Genomic DNA, 16,880 nt, shown 5'->3' with positions numbered 1-16,880 from the left:
AGTTTTCGAAACAATCACCATTTCTTTGCCTTTCACCTCACCCATCACTTTCTTCCTTCCCACACCCTCTTCCACTACCAGCTCTTTCGCACTCACCTCACTTACTACCCGTGCCGGTTTCACCTTTGCTACAGCCTCCGCATAAGACAAACCTTCCGCCGCCCTAACCTGCACCACCTCTCTCGCCACCCTGTGACTCTCACACCCCCTAAATGCAGTAGAATGCCCTCCCCCACAATTCACACACTTCATCGGGGTCTCCACCTTGCATTCCTTAATATCATGGTCCCCTCCACACCTCCCACAATGTCTCTCATTCCTGCATACTCTCGCCATATGCCCAAACTGTTAGCACTTATAATACCTTATTGGCATTGCTACATAAGCTTTCACACGGAACCTCTGATATCCCAACTCCACCATTTCCGGACACTCCTTCCTCGCAAATCTGACTGCTACTGTCGTGGATATTACATCCCCATGTGCATCTCTCCTCGCCAACCTCCACGCTTCCACCACCCCAACATCCACCAATTTATCTTCTATCTCAGACATATTCACAGCCACCGGCACTCCATACAACACCCCCTTACACGACACACCACTTTGATCAATCGCATGTACCGCATGTCTACCCAAACAACGCACCTCCAGAATCTTAGCCTTGCTATCAGCATTCGTTCCCTCCACTAGCAACCAACCCCCAGCCACCACTAGCACCCAAGTAACATCCCCCACAGCTGCCTCTATCCATCTAGCAATTTCCAATGGATTCACCCCCAGAAATGTCTTTTCGCGACTATCAGGCTTCAATACCACCTTCCACACACTATCACACTGCATCTTCTCCTCCTCCAGCACACCGCTCCCCAAAGCCCCCAGCTCCTCCAAACCACCTTTTTCCTGAGACTCCGACCCTGAGATGTCCTGAACCAACCCTCCTTCAGTATTCCTCTGAGGAGATCTGCTGCGAAGCCGTCCCCCATTTCCCCCTTTTCCCTCCTCCACAGATGAGGATCTCACGGATGACACCTTCCCCCTCTTCTCCCTTTCCTCCACCCCTCCTTTCTTTCCAGGCTTCCCGTCCCCCTTTCCCATCCTTACCTCCTCCTCTGGACACACTTTCCCCTTGCTCCCGCCTAAGGAGACCTCTCAGCCTCCTCAAGCCCAACACCCTCCTCCCAGTCACCGCTCCGCCCTGCCGGAGTCCGCCCACATAGGAAACCGGCCGCAGTGAGTGGGCGTCACCGGCTCCATGCAAAGGCGACTCTGCAGACAAAGCTCAGTCTTACAACCTGAATATGCCACCACATTGCCCCCTTCCAACTGTAGTCTTGCAGGCTTCAAAACTTGTCTGTGTACTGCATACAACATGAACTCCATCTCCAAAGTAGACGGCCTTGTGAAAACATGTGGAATGAACCTGCAAATTTAGAGGGAGACATGGAAGCAGAAGCATACATAATTACAACATGCAGTGTACAATACAACAACAATATACACAAGGAATGTCTACACAGTATTGACTACAGACTGCCCACACAGCTCATGGGAGCCCAACATCACTGTGTACATCACTGTCACTTGGTCACACCCTTTGCAAGCCCATGGAAACAGGAAGCAGGAGGGGTGTGTGGCTCACGAACCCAAGCATCGAACCCAAACTCAGGACAAGCCTGCATGTGCCCAGCCCGAATAAAGTGGATGCCCACGGGAGCCACACAAGGCAACACACTGTCAAAATAAAATCAAAAATCAAAAAATCAAAAATCAAAAATGGCCATGTGGGGGTCAGGGGGAGGGGCACCCAGGAGGTCCGAGGACAGGGTGCGCACTAAGAGCCGCCTGTGTGGATGTTGGGAAAAAAAACACCTCCACTGCTGCTGTCGCTCTGAACACCCTCTGCTGCTGCCACAGGAGGTGGTGGTGCTATGGGAGGCAGCCCACGCAAAGCTCTGGCATGGTCCACCATGGCAGCACACATGCGGGTGTGGAAGGTCTCGTTCTGGAGGATTATAGTGCGGAGATCCCCATGCAACACCTGATGTAATGCCCAGATCTCCTCCCGAGTTGCCTGCATCTCAGCTGAGAGCGAACGTGTGAGCCGCTCCAGCTGCTGTTCTGTCCTCAAGTTAGTGGAAGTCTCAAGGTCAACAAGAGTCTCCCTGAGGTGATGGAGTTCTACCCTCAGGGCTTCCCTGTGGCCCTGGGACTCTATTGATATCGATTGGTGTAGAGTCGCCAGTGCCGCCCGTCTGTCCCTGTTGGACGCCAAAATGTCCTCCCTGTGTGATTGGCAAATGGAGTCTGTTGCCTGCTGTAGTTGCTCCATCTGCCTTTCAGGGGGGACAATGGAAGTGGCCACCCTCTCCATTGCTTGAGCCATCATCTCAACTGATGCTGCCTGTTGGGTTGCCATACCGTACATGGATTGTTCCCATGCGGTATTGCCTGGTGGCGGACGGCCACCACGTCGGCAGGCACCATACCTGTTTGGGGCAAGGCGATCTGTGCCTTGCTGTGCCGGCACTGCCTGAGGCTGCAGGACTGCATTCCCCCTCTGATCTGCTGGCCCAGGAACAGGATCAGATGTTGTGGAGTGTGACCCTGCACCCGTAACCGCCAAAGGCTGACTAACCAACACTGACATCCCCATAGAGGGATCTACCCCTGGTGCAGGTGGGTTGGACAGAACAGAACACCTTCCAGAAACACTTACCTGCGACGCCACATAGGTCTCATCATCCGAATCAGCACCTGAATAGAGGTCTGGGGAGGTGCACCCAGAGACACCCCTTGACAGAATCGTCTGCAGCAAGAGTGGTTCTCACCCACCACCACACCATGTCCCCTACTGGTGGACGGTTGCGCCTCAGGTTCCTCCTGGGTCTGCACCATCTCCTCAACCTCAACAGCATCAAGTGCATCATCCCCTGCAAAAACATGAAAGACAACAAATGGAAACAGGCATTAGCACCATAGCACACCAATAGGCCTGACAAGCTACAGAACCAGTACATGATTTACTCATGTACCACATGACTATAACTCTCCCATGCATGCACTGTCACAGAGTTAGAAGGGGAGGCAAAAGTCAGACACTGATGACACCAAGATGGAAGAGCAACACATTTGCTGCATGTTGGATAGCGCTGCCATCACACATTGGCCTGTGAGTGGCATGTCCTATACACATAAATGACACATGCCATCACACAGATGGCATGTACCATAGCCATGGTACATTCCACAAGTACATCCATATGTCAGTGAATGAGTACTGTCACCCATCCATGTGAGATGGACATGAAGAGATGCAAAATGCCACAAAGTGTGAAAAGATACGCCATGTGCCACACACTGCAACACATCCAGTGTACAAAAATACAGTGATTGCAGGGCCATGTACACATCAATGGTTGTGCACTTCAACATGGCAGGAAACAACTAGCATGTTCTACATTCAAACAGGCCCAAAAACATCATGTGATCAGGACAATACTCATTCAGCCTGAATGGTCAAATCATCCAACTACCAAGGTGACACATGTGGGCCAATGTCACATATGTCACAATAGGGCTGAGGAATGTGTTGCAAAAGTGGGAGAATTGAAACAATCAGCCTGAAAGAACACTGAAAAATACAAACAATGTTTTTGCATGATGCCACCTAAAGGGCAACTGCCGTGAATGTTGTGCTAAATTACTACTGTGGGCAGAAGGGATAGTGTCACACCCAAATTCAAGGCCGCAGAATGTTTTGGATGAAGCACATGGGTGACCGATACTACTCAGTCACACACACCCTCACCTGCCACTCAATCAGAACCCCTCACCCAAACAACATACACATGCATTACACACACACGCATGGGCACTCACCGGACAATGTGTCATAATCGGGTAGTTCTCCCACACCTCGGATCTGTTCCTCTGTGACGAAGGTCCCAGCAACAGACTCATGTTCAGTGAGTTCGTTGTCCTCTTGTGGAGACCCACCGCCAGTCACCAGAGTAGCGGCATGACTTGAGACCAGCTTGTTCTTTGCTCTGCGTTTCAGGTCATTCCACCGCTTGTAGCAATCATCAGCTGAGCGCCTCACAAATCCAAGGGCACTTATGTGGTCGGCGATGGTCTGCCAGTGTGCCTTACGTTGACCAGGTGTGGCCTTGGACCCTGCAGTCACCACCATTTCGTCGCTATGTGCCAACACATAGCTTACAAGTGCATCAAGTTCCGAATCATTGAAGCAAGGCTTCCTTGAGGTACCGGAGTGTGTAGCCGTGCCTGGGGTTTCAGCCTGTCGTGCCAGAGCACCCTTCTTCCTCTTTTTAGAAGGTGGAGCGGTGCCAGTGGCTAACGCTGCTCTGGTCAGTAGGGGCAGAATCACCGGTGGACTGGGTTGTTGGAGTGTACGAATGCACATTGACCATAGGACTTGGTGCAGGCATTGTCTGAAGTGTGATGTTGGCAGGGGGAACATCAGTATGATGGACCAGGACCAACACTGTCCTTGCTGGGAGAGTCCCCTGCAGCCTCACCACCCTGCATACTTGGGGCAGCAGATGACATAGCTGCCCCAGATCCACGTGGCTTGGTGACAACTTGCACCGCCACACGTGGCTTAGACTTGCTGACCTGGAAGTCAGCCAGGGAGTCATCCTCTGCCAGGTCAGGTGCCACAATTGGCTGGTCCAACAAGGGCTGAGCTGGGATGGTCTCAGCCACGTTTCCCTCAACCATGGGGGGGCATGGGTGTCCCTGATTGGTCCTCCACACATGGGGGTATAGGGGTACCCTGCAAATCCCGGCCACGTCCCCTACCGCGCCCACCACATCCACCTTTTGAAGGTCGGCCACCTTTGCCTCCCTTGCCGCTTGGTCGCCTCCCAACCATGGCACTGATGTTGTTGTGCATATGGGAGGAGCAGTAAACTTTTGTCCTGGGCAATTGGGGGTCAAAGGGGTAGGGTACTAGATGGAATTCGTACCCTTGTGCTCTAACAAGGCTGTCTGTGACCCCTGGGGGAAGATGACGGGTCACGCAACGCACAGGCAGCCCAAAAACTAAAATAAACGTGCACGCAACCCCTCATAGACCACGTGCGTGGAAAAATGAACCCGCACTAGGCTGTGGCACGCAGAAACACAAAAATAAGCGTACGCATGATACACGCAGCCTACAATGACCTCTGAAGGGGTACGCGACACACGGGGCAAGCACAGTTGCTAAGTACGTGCGGAACTCACCATCTGCCTGGAAAAAGAATGTGAAAAATGCGCGCGCGTTGGCAACACCTCCGCCAAAAGAAGAATTGTACACTGTCTGAGGAGACAGGACAAAAGGAGAAGTGAACACTGTTTGAGGAAACAGGCCCAAAAAAAGTAGAAAAATGAAATCTGTCAGAGGTAACAGGGAGTACGAACTTGAAACGCTGTGAATTAATCGCGTGTGAACCGACAAGAAGTACAGAATCCACCCACAAAAAGCACGTACAAGGAAATGGCGTCCTACACGTACCTTTTAAACCGGCCCACACATACACGTCACTTAAGCATGTATGCGCCCTTTCCTCCAATTACACGCGCTGACACTCAGACGTGCAGGTTTTCCACGTGTGCTCTGTCATCACGTGCTATGAGGGAAACACTCATGCGCGTCACGTCACAGACGCGCTCATGCGCTAAGGGCCTTTGGTCCAATGAAATCACGTACATGCGCTGACGCGCTTACGCGCTAAGGGCCTTTCCTCAAATTACACGCTGACGTGCAAGATTTTCACGTGCCAAATCACTCCCTATCAAGCTGGCCACGCGTTCACACACGGAAGACCACACTCCTGCCCAGAAGGCCGAATTACTGCCCCCCCAGAGCCCCGAGCATGCTCCCACCTGCCATCTGCTGCTGCCTGATTGCCTGCTGCCCACGTGCCCTGCCATTTGCTGCCTGCACGTCAGCCAGGGGTGCTGTTGCTGTGACCACCCCTGCTGGAACCGAAGACTCCCAGCTGGTATTCCATCACTCCACAGCCCAGCCCCAGGACCCAGTTGCCCACCCACTCCTGCCTCTGGGGTTGCCATGTCCAGCACTACACCATCTGGCGGAACTGGCAACCCCCAGCCAGAGAGGCAGAGGGCCACCAGCTTCACTGCAACCGAAGTTTGTGTCCTGGTGGAGCAAGTCCTGGGGCAGTATGATGCCCTCTTCGGAAGATTGCGCGCTGACAAGGAAGGATAGACCAGGATCTGGACGGACATCGTGACTGCCATCAACGCGGAGGGGGTGGCAGTCCGTGAATTCCATCATGTCAAGAAGTGCTGGGAGGACTTCAGGTCCAGGACCCTCAACAAGGCCAGGCGCCTTTTGAAGGCAGCGGATGCTAAGGGGCGCCGGGGCCACCTGTCGGAAGACCAAATGAGGGACCTGGAACGCGTATGCCCAGCGCTCCACGTCCAGGTCCTTGAGAGGCACACCCGTCTGGAGTCGAGCGGTAAGTGTACATGCATACTGATTGGAAGCTGTGCGTGTGGTGGTGTGCCAGTAGTGTGCAGGTTGCACATGTGGTTTTGTAGGGCCATGTATGGATGTGTATGAACAGGGCCGTGAGGCTGACACATGCGAGTCCTTTCATGTGTGAGACACATGGATGGTGTATTTGTGGGTAAGCATGCAGACCAAATGCAGATGTGTGAGCACACATGTTTGAATGACTGTGTATGTCAGTTGTCAAGGTTGTGGTGTCACACATGGATGTTGGTTCCAGCTGCATGTATCTGCACTGTGTACATGTCCATGTATGTGTATCTGACAAGTGTGCAACCGTAATGCAACATGGATGCATGTGAGACTGATATGTAGAAGACTGATTGCCAGATGTGACATGGATGCCGATCTCATCACTGCGACACTTGGTGGAGGTGTACACATGCATGTAAGTGTGGTGGCGTGTGTGCATGTCTAGTGCACTCCCTGTGTCTCATGTGATGTCTGGCTCACCTTTGCCTGCTCATGCTGTTGTATGTGTATGGATGGTGCTGGCTGTTGCGATATGGCTGTGGAATAGCTCATGTGTGTGATTTGAAATGACACGTGTGTTGGGGATTCTGATGCCATGTCTGAAGTTTGACAATGAGACTCGTGTGCAACTGTCATGTGTTTATGAGTCCATTGTACAGTTCCCTGATACCTGTGTCCTATCTCTCCCTGTCTGCAGCTTCGACTGATGAAGAGGGCGGAGAGGGTGCTGTGGAGCACAGCGGCAGGGATCGCACCGCCAGCCGGAGACGCAAGGCCCGGCTCCCCTCCCAGGTTGTCATCTCGTCGGGGAGTGTGGAGTCATGTGCCGCGTCCCAGGTCGCAGCTGCCGAGGGGGGGTCCAAGAGGCGGAGGTCGGAGTTGGACTCCTCGGCAGCAGAAGGGGCAGCTGAGACCCCACAGGGCCCGACGGAGGAAGATGGCACAGAGTCATCCAGGTTGGTGGGGGTTTTGTGGAGGAGGAGGCCGTGCAAGGGACAGAGACGGGGTCTGGAGGTGGGGATTCCACTGGTGGTAGTGGTGCAGTGCAGGGACAGGAGGCAGCACAGGCCGCCACGGAGGTGCATGTGTGTAATCCTGTCCCCGATCCTGTGACTGCATCATCCTGCACCAGCAGGGATACCTACGTCCAGACCCGTTTTCAGGCAGGGGATGAGCTTACGACAACTGGCCTTCCTCTGCCTGCGGATGTGGCTATCCGGGACTATCCGGGACCGGGATGAGCCTGTCCTGGGTGGTGTGGCGTTGCGTCAACAAGGCGAAATGCAGTCTTTTCATGGGGAGACTGCATGTCGTCTCGAATGGCTCGTTGACCACGTCGACCTACTGGGACAGGTCACCAGGGCCGGATTCCTCCGTTTGCTGGTTGTTGTTCCGACCCCCTCCTCAACTGAACCCCCTATGTGCCAGTCGTACTCCGTGCCATCTTCCCACCCATGTGTCACCTGCGTGCCCTGTGGAGCTGCCTCTGACCCTGCGGCCAGGCTGGTGGAGGACACATCCCTGCCACAGTCGGGAGTCGGACGTCCAGCAGGGGTGGCCACCTCAACAACTGCACCCCAGCCGGAGGAGGATGTGCAGGCAGCAAGAGCCAGGGCACAGGCAGAGGCACAGCAGCAGCAGCAACAAGGTGGGAGCCATGATGGCTTGGGGCCTTCATCATCGGAGGGGCAGGCATCGGCCAGAGGGTAGGAGGACCCAGGACGGGAAGTGTCTTCCGTGTGGCAGCGGTTAGGCCATGCCATAGATGCGGAGAGGCAGCGGGCAGAAGAGGCATGGCTCACGATGGTCGGGTGGAGAACTCCATGCGGAGGGCCCTGAGGCGGGCCGAGTGCCTCGAGGCAATTCGCAGGGAGTTGGAGGAGAACATGTCATCGTCCCTGCGAACCCTCAGGGCCATGGAAGAGGACCGCCTCTGGGACATTGAGCAGGAGTTTGATGATGCCCTGGCCCGGGACATCCAAAAGTGAGCGGTCGGACTAGCCCGCTGCCCTTGTAAATAGTTAGATAGTGTTAGGTTTCCTTTAGTTTTTTCTTTATTTTGGTTGCGCTTGGACAATGCACCACGTTTCTGTATATAGTTTTTCATTATGTAGTATTTTTGATAGGTTTCATTTCTTCAGTTGGGATCATGGACCCTGGATTGTTCATCTGTATATAGTTCACTATTGGATTCATCTCTTTTTTTTGGATTTCCCCATGGAGCAATGGTTTTCACTTTTGTTTTTCCCTTGGATTTGCTTTGTTGGACTGTGACTTTGGACACCTTTCCTTTGGATTATGATTTCTTGTTTTTCATTATTTTACGGACATGTAGCTTTTCTTTTTTTATTCCCATTGTTGTTTGTTTGATTCTAATTCATTTCATGTTTCGTTTAATACATTTTTTTCTTCATACTTCGATGTGTGGTATTATTTCATTGGTTTCATGCACGTCATGATATGGTTTTTCACATTCACTTGCAACCATTGTGTGTGTGTGTGACGGACATGTGTTCATTTACATACTTGGTATTGGGGTTGTATCATGTAATTGCCTTTTCTATGTGGGTGGATGCAATACTTGGTTGGGTCTTTGGGCTGGGGAGGCTGGCCATAAGGGCCATGATTAAGGATCGTCATGACCTGGGGGCAGGGGGACATGAGTGGGACATGAGTGGGGGCCTGCTGGCAGGTGCCCCACACTGCAGGGGGGTGGGGGTGCAAGGGAACATGACTGGGGGCCTGCTGGCAGGTACCCCACACTGCTGGGGGGTGGGGGTGCAAGGGGACATGAGTGGGGGCCTGCTGGCAGATGCCCCACACTGGTGGGGGGTGGGGGAGCAAGGGGACACGAGTGGGACATGAGTGGGGCCTGCTGGCAGGTGCCCCACACTGCTGGGGGGTGGGGGTGCAAGGGGACATGAGTGGGACATGTGTGGGGGCCTGCTGGCAGGTGCCCCTGGCTACTGGGGGGTGGGGGTGCTGGGGAACATGTGTGGGACATAAGTGGGGGCCTGCTGGCAGGTGCCCCGCACTGCTGGGGGGTGGGGGTGCAAGGGGACATGAGTGGGGGCCTGCTGGCAGGTGCCTCACACTGCTGGGGGGTGGGGGTGCAAGGGGACATGACTGGGGGCCTGCTGGCAGGTGTCCCACACTGCTGGGGGGTGGGGGTGCGAGTGGACATGAGTTGGGGCCTGCTGGCAGGTGCCCCACACTGCTGGGGGTGGGGGTGCAAGGGGACATGAGTGGGACATGAGTGGGGGCCTGCTGGCAGGTGCCCCACACTGCTGGGGGGTGGGGGTGCAAGGGGACATGAGTGGGGGCCTGCTGGCAGGTGCCTCTGACTGCTGGGGGAGTGCTGGGGGACATGTGTGGGGGCCTGCTGGCAGGTGCCCCACACTGCTGTGGTGTGGGGGTGCAAGGGGACATGAGTAGGACATGTGTGGGGGCCTGTTGGCAGGTGCCCCTGACTGCTGGGGGGTGGGGGTGCTGGGGAACATGTGTGGGGGCCTGCTGGCAGGTGCACCTCACTGCTGGGGGGTGGGGGTGCAAGGGGACATGAGTGGGGGCCTGCTGGCAGGTGCCCCTGACTGCTGGGGGGTGGGGGTGCTGGGGGACATGTGTGGGACATGAGTGGGGGCCTGCTGGCAGGTGCCCCACACTGCTGGGGGGTGGGGGTGCAATGGGACATGATTGGGGGCCTGCTGGCAGGTGCCCCACACTGTTGGTGGGTGGGGGTGCAAGGGGACATGCGTGGGACATGAGTGGGGGCCTGCTGGCAGGTGCCCCACACTGCTGGGGGCTGGGGGTGCAAGGGGACATGAGTGGGACATGTGTGGGGGCCTGCTGGCAGGTGCCCCTGAATGCTGGGGGATGGGGGTGCTGGGGGGACATGCGTGGGACATGAGTGGGGGCCTGCTGGCAGGTGCCCCGCACTCCTGGGGGGTGGGGGTACAAGGGGACACGAGTGGGGGCCTGCTAGCAGGTGCCCCTGACTGCTGGGGGTGGGGGTGCTGGGGGACATGTGTGGGGGCCTGCTGGCAGGTGCCCCACACTGCTGGGGGTGCAAGGGGACATGAGTGGGACATGTGTAGGGGCCTGCTGGCAGGTGCCCCTGACTGCTGGGGGTTGGGGGTGCTGGGGGACATGTGTGGGGGCCTGCTGGCAGGTCCCCCACACTGCTGGGGTGGGGGTGCTGGGGCACATGTGTGGGACATGAGTGGGGGCCTTCTGGCAGGTGCCCCACACTGCTGGAGGGTGGGGGTGCAAGGGGACATGAGTGGGGGCCTGCTGGCAGGTGCCCCACACTGCTCGGGGGTGGGGGTGCAAGGTGACATGAGTGGGGGCCTGCTGGCAGGTTCCCCACACTGCTGGGGGGTGGGGGTGCAAGGGGACATGAGTGGGACATGTGTGGGGGCCTGCTGGCAGGTGCCCCACACTGCTGGGGGGTGGGGGTGCAAGGGGACATGAGTGGGACATGAGTGGGGGCCTGCTGGCAGGTGCCCTGCACTGCTGGGGGGTGGGGGGTGCAAGGGGACATGTGTGGGGGCCTGCTGGCAGGTGCCCCTGTCTGCTGGGGGGTGGGGGTACTGTGGGCCTGCTGGCAGGTGCCCCGCACTGCTTCGGGGTGGGGTGCAAGGGGACATGAGTGGGACATGTGTGGGGGCCTGCTGGCAGGTGCCCCGCACTGCTGGGGGTTGGGGGTGCAAGGGGACATGAGTGGGGCCCTGCTGGCAGGTGCCCCTGACTGCTGGGAGGTGGGGGTGCTGGGGGACATGTGTGGGACATGAGTGGGGGCCTGCTGGCAGGTGCCCCACACTGCTGGGAGGTGGGGGTGCAAGGGGACATGAGTGGGACATGAGTGGGGGCCTGCTGGCAGGTACCCCTGTCTGCTGGGGGGTGGGGGTTCTGGGGGCCTGCTGGCAGGTGCCCTGCACTGCCTGGGGGTGGGGGTGCAAGGGAACATGAGTGGGACATGTGTGGGGGCCTGCTGGCAGGTGCCCCTGACTGCTGGGGGGTGGGGGTGCTAGGGGACATGTGTGGGGGCCTGCTGGCAGGTGCCCCGCACTGCTGGGGGGTGGGGGTGCAAGGGGACATGAGTGGGGCCCTGCTGGCAGGTGCCCCTGACTGCTGGGAGGTGGGGGTGCTGGGGGACATGTGTGGGACATGAGTGGGGGCCTGCTGGCAGGTGCCCCACACTGCTGGGAGGTGGGGGTGCAAGGGGACATGAGTGGGACATGAGTGGGGGCCTGCTGGCAGGTGCCCTGCACTGCTGGGGGGTGGGGGTGCAAGGGGACATGAGTGGGACATGAGTGGGGGCCTGCTGGCAGGTGCCCCTGACTGCTGGGGGGTGGGGGGTGCTGGGGGACATGTGTGGGACATGAGTGGGGGCCTGCTGGCAGTTGCCACACACTGCTGGGGGGTGGGGGTGCTGGAGAACATGTGTGGGGGCCTGCTGGCAGGTGCCCCTGAACGCTGGGGGGTGGGGGTGCTGGGGGACATGTGTGGGGGCCTGCTGGCAGGTGCCCCTGACTGCTGGGGTGGGAGTGCAGGGGGACATGTGTGGGACATGAGTGGGGGCCTGCTGGCAGGTGCCCTGCACTGCTGGGGGGTGGGGGTGCTGGGAGACATGAGTTGGTGATCATATTGCAACGTGACATGTGGCTTGGCTGGGGGGCATGCCCATGGTGGATAGGCTGCCTGCGGGACATGACCAGCGGTGCAGGGTAGTCCCCTGTGATGTGGGCTGCCTGCAGGGGCTGTGGAGGGGGTAGAGGGGACACCTGGGAGGACCCACACCGCCAAGTCACGTGTAGGACTCCCGACGCACCCCTGAAATACACGTACCCAGGCCAATCGCGTGTGAAACTTCCCGCGTACCCCTGAAATACACGTACCCAGGCCAATCGCGTGTGAAACTTCCTGCACGCCCCTGAAATACACGTACCCAGCCCAATCATGTGTGAAACTTCCCACGCACCCCTGAAATACACGTATCCAGCCCAATCGTGTGTGAAACTTCCCGCGCACCCATGAAATACACATACCCAGGCCAATCGCGTGTGAAAATTCCCGCGCACCCCTGAAATACACGTACCCAGGCCAATCACGTGTGAAACTTCCCACGCACCCCTGAAATACACGTAACCTGCCCAATCGCGTGTGAAACTTCCCGTGCACCCCTGAAATGCACATACCCAGGACAATCGCGTGTGAAACTTCCCGCGCACCCCTGAAATACACGTACCCAGGCCAATCGCGTGTGAAACTTCCTGTGCACCCCTGAAATACACATAACCAGCCCAATCGCGTGTGAAACTTCCCGCGCACCCTGAAATACATGTACCCAGGCCAATCACGTGTGAAACTTCCCGCGCACCCCTGAAATACATGTACCCAGGCCAATCGCATGTGAAACTTCCTGTGCACCCCTGAAATACACGTAACCAGCCCAATCACGTGTGAAACTTCCCGCGCACCCCTGAAATACATGTACCCAGGCCAATCGCGTGTGAAACTTCCCGTGCACCCCTGAAATACACGTACCCAGGCCAATCGCGTGTGAAACTTACCGCGCACCCCCGTAATAAACGTACCCCACTTGCAAAGGCCCTTTCGCATGTGAAATTTCCCGCGAACCCCTTAATAAACCTACCATGCTGAAATCGCATGTGAAACTTCCTGCGAACCCCAGTAATACACGTACCCCACTCGCACAGGCCCTTTCGCATGTGAAACTTCACGTGCACCCCAGTAATACACGTTCCCCGCTTGGCGTTTGCTGTTTGGCAGCCCTGTAAACTGGTCCAGGGTTAGCGCAGCCTTTTGCGCTGAATTGGGAATTTTGATGGCTTTTCCTTGCGCGAGGGCGTTCTTGGGGGCGTAACTGATGCTGCTGCAGGGTCGCTGCTCCACTCTGCACCACGGCTGGTTTTGGAAGCTAAAATCCATGAATACGCTGTGCGCGGAAATCGATTTTAGCGCACGCGGCTGGCGCAGGCATTCGCACGCGCACACTGTGCGCCAGCTGCGTCTGCCACTTTTGTGCGAAATTCTATGAATTACCCTGTTCATGTCTTCAGTTAGACATAGGGCCTCATTACGACTAGTGCGGAATGGGTTTAACAGCGCTGGTAATGGTGCTGACGCCATTAAACCCACTCCGCACCATTACGAGGTCCCCTCGCGGGACACCCTCTGGATGTCTGGTTTTTCCAGACATCCATAGCGGGTCCCTTGAGGGGACCAGGGCGCTAACAATGGGCCCATAATTAACAGGCCCGTTGTTAGCTCCCTCCCCATTCCCATTGAGCCATATGGTGGCTCGAATGGGAATGGGGAAGGACCAGGCCCGGGTTCCCTGAAGGAGGAAATACCGGGCCCTCTGATGTCGGAATGGACCAGTATTTCCCCATTTAGGCATAAAAATGCTCTCCCATAGAGAATGTGGCTGCTATAAAGCTGCAGATCGTTTAACCAGTACTGCTTTATATGGAAAATCTGAAAATTTAGTATGGCTAAGTCTTGGTCCTGCTAAATCTAGAAAAAGAGTTCTCAAATCATACGACGACATAGAAACAATAGCCAAAAATGATCCCAACAGCCAAGACATTTTGAAAAACAATTTACTAGACACATACTACGCAAACAGAAGTACCACTTTGGAAACCATGTGTCTATACCACATAGCCCAAAACTTCAAATACAAAAATAACATAAAACCTGATGAAAACAAAGGTAGCTACAGAGTGACAAATTGTGAAGGCAGCTTAGTGAAATTTACCAAAAGAAGCTTAATTTATCATATGAAATTGTCATTAAAAACTCCTCAACATGAAGAACTATATTACATGTCCGGCACAACTTTTTAAACCATGGAGAAAAGAAGAAGAGATACTAGGTATATATGACTCTTATGAAGACGCTTTCAAAGCAAATGAAAGCACTATTAGCGATGCAACATTTACACAGTACAACAATATGTTGCACAATGAACAGCAACACGAAGAAGAACTCCAGGCCCAACTAGATAAGGACACTCCTGACAGTAGTCAACCTTCTGTAACAGGAAGCCAAGAACCACTGGGACAGCCACTGATAGCAAATGAGGCAGAATTAGCTATGACAGAAGAAGAAAACACCACGTGTCACTATGAAGAAAATACAGAAGACTTAACTGTACTGTATTCAAAACTAAACAAAGAGCAGCATACCATTTTAAGAAGTAACAAAAGAAATTGCACATGGTGTACAACATGAAAATAAAGAATGTGCCTGCCAAAATTACAAACCTATACTACTATATGTCAGTGGTGAAGCTGGTTCAGGCAAAACATTCTTAATCAAAAATCATCAGCAAGTTCCTTCAACAATTGACAAACAACAAACTGTGAGCTGTTGTAACTGCCCCCACAGGTTTAGCTGCCTACAACATAGGCGGTGTCACTTAACACTGATTACTACTCCTTCCAGTTGAGCAACAAAAGAAATTAGAATATTACAAACTTTCTACAGAAGTTGCAAGGAATTACGTAGAGTGTTAAAACAAATGAAAATGCTGCTAATAGATGAGGTGAGCATGGTCTTGTCATGATGCCTACCTCCAAGGAGCCAGGTCCGACCCAGCAACCCCAGAGGCAGGCATCATTCCCCCCATTGTCACTCCAACTTATTTGAAGAATGGAAACATCGTTCGACACAGTTATTAACTGGTGCCGATTTAAATATCGACGAACTAATAATGAGACCACAATCTGCAAAAAAAAAGTTTGAGACTGTGAAGTGGATTCAGAATAACGAACAAAGGAGAAAGATGGCCTCAACACTAGATGCTGGAATAGGTGAACTTAAGCATGGAGCTCCATGTAACTATCTGACGAACTGCCCGTCGAGACACCATCGTGAGCAGTTCCTGCGAATACGGTTGAACGCCATTGACACAAGAGCCATGTTGTGGCTTCGGCATTCCAAAGAAGTAACTGATGACACATGCCGATTTTGCTTGAAGGAGCCCGAAACCCTTGAGCACTTAATAACTAAATGCACGTCAATTAAGGCAAAACGTATTCTACATCTTGGGAACTTTTGTCCTGCGAGCCCAGATTCTCGAGATTGGTGGTCTCATGCAATGGCAGGCAACTCGGTGAAACTGTGCTGTGCGATAGTTGATTTCATCGCCTCTCTCAACTTGAAGGCTGTGGGTCAATTAACTCAGTCTGTGCCACCTTAATCACGAAGCTAGATGGCACTTGCACGGTGGCTTCGGTTGCTCCTGTGTGTTCTTCTTGCACTTATTTTTATTTTTTTAATGTATTTTCTCCCTCGGTTTGATCTAATGGTAGCGTTTTTGGAGGAACACGCGAAAAAAAACGTTTGTAATAAAAGTCTGATGTCACAGTGTTACGCTGAGACATATTAGACTGATGTTGCAAAAAAAAAAAAAAACATTCTTAATCAAAAATCATCAGCAAGTTCCTTCAACAATTGACAAACAACAAACTGTCAGCTGTTGTAACTGCCCCCACAGGTTTAGCTGCCTACAACATAGGCGGTGTCACTTAACACTGATTACTACTCCTTCCAGTTGAGCAACAAAAGAAATTAGAATATTACAAACTTTCTACAGAAGTTGCAAGGAATTACGTAGAGTGTTAAAACAAATGAAAATGCTGCTAATAGATGAGGTGAGCATGGTCTTGTCATGATGCCTACCTCCAAGGAGCCAGGTCCGACCCAGCAACCCCAGAGGCAGGCATCATTCCCCCCAGGGAAGTGCCAGCGGGCCCAAGCTGGGGCCCTTTGGACACAGTCCTGGCGCCTTAGGCGCCAGGCTCATGTTGGACCCCTGTCCTGGTGCCTTAGGCGCCAGGCTCATAAATCTAGACATGTGTTCAAGTGTTTTAATGTGCACTTACCTGATGCAGACCATGCTGCTACATCCAGGCCCTCTTGAGGCCTGAATGGAACTACTTTACCTGTGGGACTACTCTCCACCTAGGTGTGGTCGGGGAAGGATACATACCTGATCGGTGGAAGGATACATACCTGGAACTTCTTCCAAAGCTATTTAAACCACGCCCGATCAGCAACTCACGCTTCGCGTTGTTCTGTTCCTCGCAGCTGGACGCTCACCGTGTCAGCTCCCGCATCTGGACTTCAGCCATGCCTGTCAGCATCCTGGGTCGCCTGCAAAGGGAGATAAGAGAGAATTGGAGAGAAAGAAGACCTTACCTGCTAAAGCTGCATCACGGAGACATCACACCGACGATCCTGAAAGGGAAGACATCATTTGAAAAGCATTTCGCTTCGATCGCTGCAGCGCTGCATTTCACTCACCTTTCCTGGGCGCCTCCATCTTCAGCAG

This window comes from Ambystoma mexicanum, chromosome 6q (genome assembly GCF_040938575.1).
Source record: "Ambystoma mexicanum isolate Mex_15411 chromosome 6q, UKY_AmexF1_1, whole genome shotgun sequence".
NCBI classification, from domain to species: domain Eukaryota; kingdom Metazoa; phylum Chordata; class Amphibia; order Caudata; family Ambystomatidae; genus Ambystoma; species Ambystoma mexicanum.
This window is presented reverse-complemented; position numbering follows the sequence as displayed.